The following is a 12,944-nucleotide window of genomic DNA, read 5'->3' as shown; positions in this document are numbered from 1 at the left end:
AGAAGGCAAGAGAATGATACGAATAGAGACCCACGTTCACTTACTGTGTCGCCCCAGCAGAGCGAAGGTGGGCCGCATGGCGTCTATTCAGAGTGAAATCACAGTTCGACCAACAGAATGTGGGAAGTTAGAAAACGTTTATATTTACACAGCCTCCATACGTCTGCGCAACACCATATAAGACGACAGCAGTGGAGATCTTTGACATCAGTCTCGAACGTGCATGCCACGCGCCCGACGAAAGGCTGCAGGGACCTGTGGAATACGATGCTGGGCGTAGGAGCAGAGTGGCGCAGCGGGAGCGTGCTAGACCCAGAGGTCGATGGATCGAAACCATCCCCTGCTGTTGTTCAATGTCTCCTTGAGCGATTTTCCTTTGCGATGGTATTCTGTTCAGCATCTTGCCTTTCAAACGACTTCCTGAGTGTCGAAATGTCCCCTATCATGCCGATACTGTCGCGAAACTCACACCGTTCAAGTGACGTGCTTTTGGAGGTCTGAGTGGTCTTCTCCTGTTCTTCGTCGGTTTCCTATGAACTGAATCGCAAAACCACTTCTCTGAGATGCCAATGAGCTGATAATGCGGTGAAGTTGAAACACATGACTTGCTGTTTTAGTCCATTTCCTGCAGTAAAGAAACCAACAGCCATGTAAAAAAGACTTTCTGCGGGATTGCTGTCAAGACAAGTTCTGAACACCAAGCAGGCTGCACAAAAATGCACTCATATCAATTTACCTGAGGGAAGAGTCTCCGGTGTCCATTTCTCTCTGTCCCGACAGCACAGCATTTTTCTATCTCTCCGTTAACAAGACCTTTGTAACAAGTTCAAAGTTGCCCATTTCCTACGCATGACTGTAACTGACTTCTTTATTGCTGGAACAGCACAGCAGGTCAGGCAGCATCCAGGGAACAGGAGATTCGACGTTTCGGGCACAAGCCCTTCTTCAGGAATGAGCAGAGAGTGTTCAGCAGGAGAAGATAAAAGGTAGGGAGGAGGGACTTGGAGGAGGGGAGTTGGAAATGTGATAGGTGGAAACCTATCACATTTCCAACTCCCCTCCTCCAAGTCCCTCCTCCCTACCTTTTATCTTCTCCTGCTGAACACTCTCTGCTCATTCCTGAAGAAGGGCCTGTGCCCGAAACGTCGAATCTCCTGTTCCCTGGATGCTGCCTGACCTGCTGTGCTGTTCCAGCAATAAAGTTTCAACTTTGATCTCCAGCATCTGCAGACCTCACTTTCTCCTGTAACTGACTTCTCCTGCCTCACGTAATAGTGTGAGAGAGCAGAAGAGTGAATGGGCTCTGCCTTCCACCAGCACAGCTTGCAAGTAGAAACGAAATGGTTCAATTATCCACCAGTGGAGAGAGCCCGGTCCCTGGGGACGGGACAAACAGCAGCGTCCTGGGAGCAGGGACACAGATTGAGAAGCAGATGTCCTTGAAACTCTTCTCTTCTTGCAATTCTGGGAGCAATGTACAATGTATTTCGTACTGAGCAAGTCTCAGCTGCTTCAGGGGGTGGCTGCACCCATGGCTGGTGGCTCGTTAGTCTGGGATATGATTCTAGCTTTGGGTCTTCTAGCGAATGCAGACGTGTGAGAGTTCCGGGGTTCCAATCCCAGGCGAACCATCATTCCTTAAATTGACCTGAGCAAAAATGCCCGATCAATTTTCTCAAAAAGCCGCTTTGTTAAATAAGATCGGACTGCCTGAATTAGGGACGGCGCAGAGCTGCCATTGCAGTGAACACGGCGAAGGGAAACACGTGTTCAAAGTGAAAACAAGTATTGCAGATTTTTCGCCCGCGCAATCCGAGTCTGAATGAATCCTCTACTTGTATTACGCTCAATTCTGAGGGTGACACTTCAGGAAGCGGGGAAGTGAAGTGATTGCAGACAGCGCTGAACAGGTTAACGTGAATAGTGCCGTCCTGAGGAATGTCAGCAATGAAGGGAATTGGAAAGTTTGGGGCAGCTGTCTTTGGTGAACAGAAGACTGAAAGCTGGTCTGATTGAAGTTTTCCACGTCATGAGGGTTTTAGACAGAGGAAATAATGCAGTGAAAATGCTCCCAGGCCTGAAAGGATCGAGAACGATTTGGCCGGGATTTAAAGTCATCAGGAAAATAAGTAAAAGTGACATTAGGAAGACCGTTTTCACACAGGGAGTGGGGTCAGTAAGTCGCTGTCTGACAGTGACAAAGAGGTAGATTCAATGGACACAAAAGGGAATTCGGTGGTCACGTTCAATGTAACAATGTGCAGATTTACAGGGAGAAGGCGACAGAATGAGACACTTATTTACATATTGTGTTGAACCAGCAGAGCTAAGGTGGGCTGCGTAGCCTCAGTCTGCGCTGTCCCACATTTCGTGATTCTGAGTTGGACCAACAGAACTTCGGAAATTTGACAACGGATATATTCTGCCCACCAGGATACTCCATCACAGCAATGAAGGTATTTTGACATCATTCTCGAAGGTACATGACACAATGCAGATTCAAAACCGAGTATTCCTTTGAATCACTGAGTAATTTGTTAACAGTTATTCAGTTGAGGTGAGCGGAGTTGCGCATTGGGAGCCACTCCAGTTGATAGGTCGAAGCCGTTTTCTCCTGTGTGATAGTCCCACCAGCACTCCAATTTGCTGTGCTTCCGGTCAGAAGATGCAGCTCACTATCCTATACTGACACACGGGCCACGATGACCCAGCTGTGGTGACAAGCTTGTGAAAGTCTGAGTGCTCTTCTCCTGTCCTCTGTCTGGCTGCTATGATCCGAATCATCAAACCTCTCTTCTCCGAGATAGGAATAAACTGGTGAAGGTGAAACACATCAGTTGCGGTGTGTCCCATGCGCAGGAGGCCCTGCAGTAATTCCCCACGCTGTTTCACACAGCAGCATCCTCTCGGTGAATTACTCTTGGCAAAAAAATCGATTGAACCAAATCAGTGTCCGCCACTGGATTTTACTGACACCGTTTATAAAATTCAGGCTCACCGTTAATGTGGAGAGGGGCCGTCAGACGAGAGTTTCCGCTCCTTCTGTTGAATAAAGATAATTTTAACTGTGTCCAGTGAGAGGAAAGGATTTGCTGTTGGTGGGAAACATTTCTATCTGAACTCGCTGTCACTCTCATGATAGATTGAAACATAAAGCTTGGAATCTTTGGATTATGTTGTAAAAATATTGGTATTAAGTTACTCACACCGCGCTGTCACCAATGCGCGAAGCGGCTGCCCAGGGGGAGGCGGCTGTGTTTCAATCCCGTGATGAACTGGGGGAGTTGCGCATTTACCCAGAAAATGGGCACACCACCCCCCTGACACAGGGTTCACAAATCAAACAGATTGCAAAGCTTCACGTGTGATCGAAAGTTTCCGCAATGAATATTTGTCTCAACAGATATACGGAGTGAACCTACTCCTTTCTTGATTTGAAATGCAAGAAGTTGACGTTAGTGAGCCTGACGTGATTCGAACACGCAACCTTCTGATCTGGAGTCAGACGCGCTACCGTTGCGCCACAAGCTCGGGCAGGGAACCTCTATTCATGCTTAAGGGAAGTGATCGCACTGCAATGATTTTACGTTATGAGGAACAACGGAGATCAACAGTTCATGTCTGTTCTGTCTCCCCCCCCCCCCCCCCCGCCCCAACCCCCCACCCCCCGCACACCTTCTGTCTCTCGAAACAATTTACACCTCTACCTCAATAAAAAGGTGAAAGAACTGTGGATTCTGTATATCAGAAACAAAAAACAGGAGTTGCCGGTGACCCTTCCACAGAACTGATGGTGACTGGGAAAACGTTGGTTTATATGCAGGAGATATTGTGGGAGGAAGGCGGATGCAGTTAATGATAGATCAGGACAGAGCCCAAAGCGAGGGAAGAACTGTTGGACAGGAAAAGGAGTTGATAACGATTTGCGTGGGAGGGTGAATGGAGACTGTTCATGGCTAAGAATAGGTAGTGTGTAATGACAGACTATGTGATAACAAGGCTTGGTGTGTGTGGAAGGGACGAGGATACTATGGATTTCAGGCCCTAGAATTATTGAATTCGATATTGGGACCGGAGGGATGTATGCTCCCCAAGTGAAATATTCGGTGCTCTTCGTTCTGCTGGTGCTGAGCTTCGCTGGAACACTACAGCAAACCTGAGACAGAGATGTTGGCCAGGGAACAGGGTGGGGTGTGGAATTGGCAGGCAACTGGAAGCTCAGGGTCTTTTTTGCAGGTAGAACGTAGATGTTCTGTGCAGCAGTCACCCAGTTTATGCTTCGTTTTCCCCAATGTAGATGAGACCACATTGTGAGCAGCAAATGCAATAGACTGGGTTGTGGGAAGTGCAGGTAAAGTGCTGCTTCATCTGGAAGGTAAGTTTGGGCCCTTGGATAGTGAGGAGGGAGCAGGTAAATGGGCTGGTGTCACACATTCGGCAGTTGCAGGGGAAAGTGCCGTTGGACTATTGGGGTGGGAATGGGGTTAGGGTTGATGGGAATGAAGGAAGAGTGGACCCAAGGTATAACTCCTGCCCATTTACCTATCTGCCAAAGAGTGGAATTTGTTAAGTGTGTACAAGGACATTTTCTAATTCACAATGTGGATGTACATACTGGCGAGGGTGCAAAACCTAAGGGCCAGCAACCATAATTCTATTAACATTAGAATAGTGATTGAAAATAACATATCAGATCTAAAAGTTGAAGTTCTAAATTGGAGAAAGACTCAGGTATTAGGCAAGATCTTTCAAAAGCTGATTGGGGCAGATGTTCGCAGGTTAAAGGACTGCTGGAAAATGGGAAGCCTTCAAATATGAGATAACAAGAGTCCAGACACAGTATATTCCTGTTGGGGTGAAAGGAATGGCTGGTAGGTTTAGATTAGATTAGATTAGATTACAGTGTGGAAACAGGCCCTTCGGCCCAACAAATCCACACCGACCCGCCGAAGCGCAACCCACCCAGGTTGGGGAATGCTGGATGACTAGAGAAAATGAGATAAAGAAGGATGCATATATCAGGTATCGACAGAGAGATTGAGTGAATCCTTACCGTATAAAGGCAGTACGAGCATACTTAAGAAGGAAATCATGAGGGCAAAAAGGGGACATGAGATAGCTTTGGCAAATAGAGTCATGGATAACCCAAAGGGTTTTTATAAATACATTAAGGACCAAAGGATAACAAGGGAGAGAATAGGGCCCCTCAAAGATCAGCAAGGCGGCCTTTGTGTGGAGCTGCAGTAGATGGGGGGGGGGGGGGGGGGGGGGGGGTGGTGGTGTTGCAGGATACTGAACGGATATTTTGCATCAGTGTTTACTGTGGAGAAGGGCATGGAAGATATAGAATGTGAGAAAGTAGATGGTGACATGTTGAAAAAATGCCCATATTACAGATGAGAAATTGCTGGATATCTTGATATGCATAAAAGTGGATAAATCCCAAGGACCTGATCAGGAGTACCCGAGAACTCTATGGGAAACTGGGGAAGTGATTGCTGGGCCTCTTACTGAGATATTTGTATCATTAATAGTCACAGGTGAGGTGCCGGAAGGCTAGAAGGTGGCTAATGTGGTGCCACTATTTAAGAAAGGTGGTAAGGAAAAGCCAGTGAACTATAGACCAGTGAACCTGACATCCATGATGGGCAAGTTTTTGGAGAGAATCCTAAGAGACAGGATTTACATGTATTTGGAAAGGCAAGAATTGATTAGGGATAGTCAGCATGGCTTTATGCTTGGGAAATCATGTCTCATGAACATGATTGAGTTTTTTGAAGAAGTAACAAAGTGGATTGATTAGGGCAGAGCGATGGACGTGATCTCTCTGGACTTCAGGAAGGCGTTCATCAAGGTTCCTCATGGGAGACTGGTGAGCAAGGTTTAATCTCATGGCATGCAGGGTCAACTAGCCATTTGGATACAGAACTGGCTAGAAGGCAAAAGACAGAGGGTGGTGAAGGAGGGTTGCTTTTCAGACTGAAGGCCTGTGACCAATGGTGTATCACAAGGATTGATGCTGGGTCCGCTACGTTTTGTCATTTATATAAATGATTTGTATGTAAACGGAGGAGGTATAGTTAACAAGTTTGTAGATGACACCAAAATTGGAGGTGTAGTGGACAGCAAAGAAGGTTACCTCAGATCACAACGGGACCTTGATCAGATGGGCCATTGGGCTGAGCAGTGGCAGATGGAGGATAATGTAGATAAATATGAGGTGCTGCATTTTGGAAAAACAAATCAGAGCAGGACTTTTACACTTAATGGTAAGTTCCTTGGAAGTGTTGCTGAACAAAGAGACCTTGGAGTTCAGGTTGACAGTTCCTTAAAAGTAGAAACGCAGGCAGATTGGATAGTAAAGAAGGCGTTTGGTGTGCTTTCCTTTGTTGGTCAGAGCATCGAGGATAGATGTTGGGAGCTCATGTTGCCACTGTACAGAACATTGGTCAGGCCACGTTTGGAATATTGCATGTAATTTTGGTCTGTTTCCTATCGGAAAGATGTTGTGAAACTAGAAAAGGTGCAGAAAAGATTTACAAGGATGTTGCCAGGGTTGGAGGTTGGAGGGTAGGAAGGTTTTATGGGGATTTGGGCCAAGTGCTGGCAAATGGGACTAGATTAGGTTAGGATATCTGGGCTGCATGGATGAGTTGGACCGAAGGGTCTGTTTCCATGCTGTACATCTGTGTCACTCTGTGAGACTCCATGGGATTCTCTACCCAAGAGAGCAGTTGAGACAGCTTCATGAAGTATATTGAAGACACAGTTGGATGGGTTTTTGCATGGAAGGGGAATTAAGGGTAGTCGGGATAGTGCAGGTTGGTGGAGTTGTGATCTTAATGAATGACGGAGTTGACCAAATGGTCTACTCCTGCTTCTGTTACTATGAATCTGTAACACTGCATTTCCCGCGGCCGGAGTTTTCCCACGGCACAAAGGAGGTTTTCTAAAGTATATTTAAACCCCTTGTTTTGCTTGAACTCAAACTGCATTGACTTGGAGGAGAGTTGGATTTGCAAAGTGCCCTCCCCTCCACACGTGCCTCAACTGCAGGACAGCTGTCCGGCCCGCCCTCCATTGTTGACGTCACAATACGGATGCAGCCCTGTCAGTTTCAGAGTGAAACTCCCTCCCTCTGGGCAACATCTGGGAGCCAAGCAATGTCTCCCCCTTTCCATATACCATCCTCCAGCAGCGAGGGGGAAGGGGAGGTCGGGGTGGGTGAAACACTGTTCACTTGTAGCAACCGGAGTGAATCCAGGGAGGGAGCAGACACTCCAAAGGTGCTCAAATACTTTCTATCTCTCTTAAAGCTATTTTGCTTGCGTATTCCCTCAGTTTGGCACGTATACAGTTTGCACCCTAGAAAAGGATTGCTCCTTTCCTCATGTTCACAACTAAAAGATTAGATTCTCAAGGAACTGAGCAGCATTTAAGGGATAGGCACATTGCTCAAAAAATGTAGAATGCTCGTGGCCTGTGAGTCGTTGGTCTAGGGGTGCATTGACTTGGGCCTTCTAGTGCGTGGGCATGCGAGAGATCCCGGGTTCAAACCTCAGGCGAGCCCTTGTTTCTTACACTGCCTTGTGCAAAAACGGCCAGTCGATACTCTCAAAAAGCAGCTTCGTTTAACGAGATGGGGATGGGGCAGAGTTCCCGTTACAATGAACGCGGCAAGGGCAGCACTTACTCAAAGTGAAAATGCGTTTTACTTCACACAGAGGGTGGTGGGCGTTTGGAACGCGTTGCCATCAGGGGTGGTAGAGGCAGGCACGGTCGATTCATGAAAGATGCGTCTGGATAGATGCATGAGTGGGTGGGGAGTAGAGGGATACAGATGCTTAGGAATTGACCGACAGGTTCAGACAGTACATTTAGATCGGCTCAGGCTTGAATGGCCTGTTCCTGGGCTGTAAACTTTCTTTGTTCTTTGTTCTATATGGTGTATATCTGATATTGTTGGCTGTTGTAAAAGTTTCTGTTGTAATTATTATTCACCTTCTAATGTAGTAATGGAGTTACGTCCTTTTTTTGTCATAATTTTTTATTTAATAGGTCAGCAGAAGTCATTCAGCAATTTTACTGCCTTTCTTTTCTCAAGCAGCCTTAACATTTCATTTTCATATCCTTGATTCAGCTCCATTTCCAGCATCTTTGTAGGCAGTTTGTTCCATGTTGTTGTGACTGAAATGAAGTTTTCCTCCATGCACAGCTAAGCCGATCTAGCTGCATGATGGTTTTCAGGTTTCTGTGGCCTGGATAAAATGTGATTAGCAGACATCTCGCAATCTACAGGAATTGCCACCTATGTTATGTTCATTAACTGTACTGACAGTGATCACTTATTTTGTGATTTTTCTTTGTAGGAAGATGTGCAGAAAGAAATCTGAAAACAAATGATACATCAACTTCTGACAGAGCCACTTGATTCATTGGGACTTGAATATCAGCAGCCATTCCAATCAAGAAGGCATGTTTGCTTTTGTTTGTTTGAGAGATTTTGGACAGTCCTGTGGCAGGAAGAATACTGAGACACCGAGTGAGGGAGATTCAGTGCGTTGACTGTGAAAAGTGTTTCAAACCATTTACTCAGCTTGGAGGAATCAAAGTCTCACCCCTCAAGGTGGGAAAGGCTAAGTACCCGTTCTGTTTGTAATTTCAATCCCAGAGCAACACAAGGAAAGCTCCCTCCAAAGGGGAAATCTTGGAAATGTGGGGTCTGTCCCTTCCCCATCCCTGCTGGAAACCCACAGACGCATTCACACCGGGAGAGGCCATTCACCTGCTCAGTGTGTAGGAAGGGCTTCAGTCGGATCAGCCATCTGCAGACGCATGAGTGAGTCCACAAGTGAGAGAAGCCCCATGTGCGGGAGCGGTTTCACTCAGTCAGCTGCACTGCTGACCCACCAGCGGCTCCACCCTGGAGAGAGGCCGTTCACCTGCTGGAAGTGCCGGAAGGGATTCACCTGCTCCTCCCACCTGGGGAGGCACCAGTGAGTTCACGCGCCATCAGAGGGGGATTGAAGGAGCGATGGCCGAATGCCAAGTGCTTATGCACAAAACGTCGATTCTCCTGCTCCTTGGATGCTGCCGGACCTGTGCTTTTCCAACACCACACTCTCGACTCTGATCTCCAGCATCTGCATTTTTCACCTTCTTCTCGAGAGCAAGGTTGGACTTGTCTTTTATTCACTCATTCACTCCTTACAGTCTGTCCTTTGTTGTGGCCTAACTGCACATACATCAATGCAAGTTTCAGAAAGATTTGTGCAGCTTTTTTTGAAAAAAAAATAACATTCTTCCCGACTTTAACGAAGTTTCTGAAAATATGGTTTTAGTTGTTCTCAATTTTAAAAATCAGCTATTTCTCACATGCCGTGTTTCCCAGGTAAAGTCATCACCATCCATTCTCTCTCTTCCCTGAGAAAGACTTCATACAGCGATCAAAGAGGGCTGAGGCACGAGAAAGGACGATTGTGGGGGTCGGGGGGGGGGGGCGGTGTGGGGGTCGCTGATGGTGGTGGAGAAGGGAGGGAAATGGACAGGGGTTCAGAGGGTTGGGGGAGAAAATAGAGGGTGCAGTGTGAGGAGAGAGAATGGGCAGGGGGCAGTGGATTGGGAGAAAATGGACAGGGGGCAGAATGTAAAGAGAGAGACAGCACAAATGCCACCTTCTCCAGGACTCGTGTCAATGTCCCACGAACTGGAACCCACTCTTCCCACATTTCTCAAAATACGCGTGGCTAAGGCAGTGGAACCATATCATCCCTACAGGCCATTCACACCGACCTTCCCAACAGCAGGAGAAAGTGAGGTCTGCAGATGCTGGAGATCAGAGCTGAAAATGTGTTGCTGGAAAAGCGCAGCAGGTCAAGCAGCATCCAGGGAACAGGCGAATCGACGTTTCGGGCATAAGCCCTTCTTCAGCCCTTCCCAACAGCATCCCACTATGACTCACTCGTTTACGCCACAGCCCTGCAGTTCCCCATGGCTATTTCCTGACGAAGGGTTTTGCCCGAAACGTCGAGTCTCCTGCTCCTCGGATCCCGCCTGACCTGCTGTGCTTTTCCAGCTCCACAATCTCGACCCTAATCTCCAGCATCTGCAGTCCTCACTTTCCCCCAGTAAGGGGTGAATGTTCTCGTCCTAGTCTTTTAGATCTTTTAAAATCTTTCCCCCACACCCTAAACCTTTACCCTCTAGTTTTGGAATACCTCTATCCAGGGGAAAAGACAGAAACGTTGAGCAGCCTGACAAAATGCAAAAGAAATAAAATGTCGAGGCACAGGGAAAAAAAATCAGCAAAATAAAATAGCTTCGGCATTTTTCTCTCGTATTCGCATTTGGACGCTTAATATTTGTCATGATCGGGAGGTGCCCGTGTTGGACTGGGGTGTACGAAGTTAAAAATCACACAACACCAGGTTACAGTCCAATCGGCTTGTTTGGAAGCACTAGCTTTCGGAGCGCTGCTACTTCATCAGGTGGTTGTGGAATATAAGATCGTAAGATCATAAATTCTGTGTCTTACGATGTTATACTGCACAATCAGCCGATGAAGGAGCTGGGCTCCGAAAGCTAGTGCTTCCAAATAAGTCTGTTGGACTATCACCAGGTGCTTTGTGATTTTTAACTTGAAAATTTGTTACAAATTCCTGCACACTGAGCATGCTCCGCGGTGTCAGCAAGCACTGCGCATGACCGCCAGTGTCAGCAAGCACTGTGGAGACTCTTGGGAATACGCAGAAACGGCACGCGAGCGCCTTTCCGTGGAGCAGTGGACAATCTTGGAGGACCGGAAGGAGTCTGGTCCTCCTGCCAATCAGAGCAGGCCATTGTGGAAATGTGGAGGTTGGACCATGAGCTCTGAAGCTGCTGCTGCTCTTTTCTCTCTGCATAAGGTTAAACTTCACCCCAGACTGTAACTTCCTTCCTCTGTCTAACATTTGTGAGTACAACAGTGTTTTTCTCACCACCTTTTCATTCTGGGGTTCAAGAGTGAACCGAGGGAGGGGCCAGACTCTGGAAAAGTTGATCCAGGTCTGTGTGTCAACTTGCAAACACATGGCAAATGCAGTACCACAATGTGAAGTTCTAGCCTTTGCAGTATAAAAAAAAAGCTGAAAGGAGGTGCATTGTTTAAATGGTGATATGTTGAGATGTGGCGAAAGTGAGATGCTGGAGATCAGAGTTGAATATTGTGGCGCTGGAAAATCACAGTAGGTCAGGCAGCAACTGAGGAGGAGGAGAGTCGACGTTTCGGGCACGAGCCCTTCATCAGGAGTGATGTGTGGATAGACCAAGGGGCCTCAGTGTCCTTCTACACCAGTCACTGCCAGTTGTCAGAAAGTGCAGCAAGCAATGAGAAAAGCAAGTGGTATATCAGCAAGAGGAATTGAGTTCAGAAGTGGGGATGTCTTCCTGCAGTTAGGTCGGTTAGTGAATGTATTCAAGGCTGAATTCATGTGACTTTGAAGAACAAAGAAGTTATGGGAGAAGGCAAGAAAATGGTTTTAAAACCAGTACAGAACAGTTACAGAGTCATACAGCACAGAAACAGACCATTTAGTTGAACTAGTCCATGCTGGCGGTGTTCTGAAACTAAACTGGTCCCACCTGCCAATGATTGGCCTATACCCCTCTGAACCTTTCCTATTCATGTACTTATCCAAATGTATTTTAAACATTGTAACTGTACCTGCATCCAGCAACTCCTCTGGACATTGATTCCTCAAACGAACTACTCTTTATCTTTTTAAAAAAAGGTGCCCCTCATGTCTTTATAAAATATTTCTTTCTTCACCTTCAAAATTTGCTCCCTCATCTTGAACCACCCACACTAGGGAAAGAATACCTGCCGTTCACCTCATCTATACCTCTCATGATTTTATAATCCTCTCTAAGGTCACCTCTCAACCTCTGATGCTCCAGTGAAAAAAGTCCTAGCCTATCCATCTAGATGCAGGTATATTTATATCCAGTTATGAACTGTTCAATACTGGCGAAAGCTGGAAAGACAAATGACCTATTCCTGCTTCCAATTCTCTCACTGTGTCCAGGACAGCAAGAGACCATACGACATAGGCACAAAAATTAAGCCATTTAGTCCATCAGATCTGCTCCACCATTCAATCACGGCTAATACGTTTCTCGACCCCATTTTGAAATATGGATTTTGGAAAGGCAGATCAGGGCAGGATCTACACATTTAATGAGGAGTGTTGTTGAATAAACATACCATGGAGTGCTGGTTCATAGTGGAGTCGCAGGTAGACAGGATAGCAAAGAAGGTGTTTGGTATATTTGCTTTAATAGGTCAATGCATTTTAATACAGATGTTGGGAGGTCATGTTGCGGCTGTACAGGACATTGATTAGGCCACTTTTGGAATACTGTATTTGGTTCTGGTTTCCCTGCTACAGGAAAAGTGTTACGAACCTTTGTAAGGATTTGGAAAAGATTTACAAGGCTATTGCCAGAGTTGGAGTGTTTGATCTATATGGAGAGGCTGAATAGACTGGGCTGTTTTCTCTGGATCATTGGGGGCTGAGGGTTGACTTTATAGAAGTTCATAAGGAGCATGGATAGGGTGAATAGCCAAAAGTTTTTCCCCAGAGTAGGTCTGAGGTGAGAGGGGAAATATTTAAAAGGAACTTTGCAGGCACCTTTCTCACGCAGAGGGTGTTGTGTGTATAGAATGAGCTGCCAGAGGAAGTGGTGGAGGCTGGTATAATTAAAGCATTTCAAAAGGCATCTGGTAATAGGGAGAATTGAGAGGGGTATGGGTTATGTGCTGACAAATAAGACTGTTAATTTGGGATATCTGGTCAGCACGGACAATTTGGACTGAAGGAAAGCAGAAGTGTCATTGTGAAGACTGGACTTTCAGAGCAGCTTTCAAAGATGTTTTGTCCTGACTGGGAGCAGAAGCTACAATGAAA

At 46.5% G+C, this 12,944-nt stretch overlaps 1 protein-coding gene and 1 non-coding gene across 3 annotated transcripts in view; both read right to left on the bottom strand.

The window, feature by feature from the left end:
• LOC148143355 (uncharacterized) overlaps nucleotides 1-12,944 on the bottom strand; it is a 352,041-nt gene that overhangs the window by 245,011 nt on the left and 94,086 nt on the right. The gene's annotated exons all lie outside the window — the stretch shown is intronic.
• Nucleotides 3,460-3,531, bottom strand: trnaw-cca (transfer RNA tryptophan (anticodon CCA)). Its single transcript has one exon. It is a non-coding gene; the product is annotated as a tRNA-Trp (tRNA).

Source organism: Chiloscyllium plagiosum, unplaced genomic scaffold (genome assembly GCF_037043375.1).
Source record: "Chiloscyllium plagiosum isolate Xiang-an unplaced genomic scaffold, Cpla_swu_hap1 HiC_scaffold_27, whole genome shotgun sequence".
Taxonomy (NCBI): Eukaryota; Metazoa; Chordata; class Chondrichthyes; order Orectolobiformes; family Hemiscylliidae; genus Chiloscyllium; species Chiloscyllium plagiosum.
This window is presented reverse-complemented; position numbering and strand designations above follow the sequence as displayed.